Below are 754 nucleotides of genomic sequence, written 5' to 3'. Positions count from 1 at the left end.
ATTGAATTATCACCTTGACTCTAAATTTTTATATGTTATAGCCTCTGTCTAGGTGAACAATTTAAGCATTTTTCCAAAGACATAGGAGATCTCTAGACAGAGATCTTAATTTTCTAAATTTTTATGCATTTTCTATTCAAATAAATATAGAAAATTGTATGTGACTTCGAAAATTCTAAAAAAAATTATGTCAGTTCCCTATGGCCAGAGTAGTCTTAGGAAATAATTTCATGATTTTTTAGGATCAAAATATCCCTGTTTTAAGCAAACTCTAATTTGCTTAAAACATTTAATTTAGAGCACACAGAGACTAAAATCACTTAATTTTTTTTCTCCACTATGGTTCATAAGTCAAAGAACTCACCATCAAAATTTAAAGTCATTTGGAGATCATTTAGTATTTTAATTGATTTTTAAAAGTAACCTTCAAATTTGAAATTTAAATGATTTTTAAAAAATCAAAATATAACTCCAAAAATTATGAAACTTAGTTTTTTTAGTTCTCTGATATTAGGGGAATTTAATAAAAATAAAAATAGATTTAAAATAAAAACTTGATTTTTAGGTTATTTTTAATTATTTTTAATAATTAAAAATAATAAAAAATCATAAAATACTAAACTAATGGAAATATTCCAAAATTATTTCCTAAACACTTAGGAATCATTGGAATATTTTTCCAAGGTTTAAAAATAAAGATATCTATTTTTAAACCTTAAAAATGATTTTTAAGGCTTAAAAATAGAATTTTCAC

This window comes from Phalaenopsis equestris, unplaced genomic scaffold, assembly GCF_001263595.1.
Source record: "Phalaenopsis equestris unplaced genomic scaffold, ASM126359v1 Scaffold000552, whole genome shotgun sequence".
Taxonomy (NCBI): Eukaryota; Viridiplantae; Streptophyta; class Magnoliopsida; order Asparagales; family Orchidaceae; genus Phalaenopsis; species Phalaenopsis equestris.
This window is presented reverse-complemented; position numbering follows the sequence as displayed.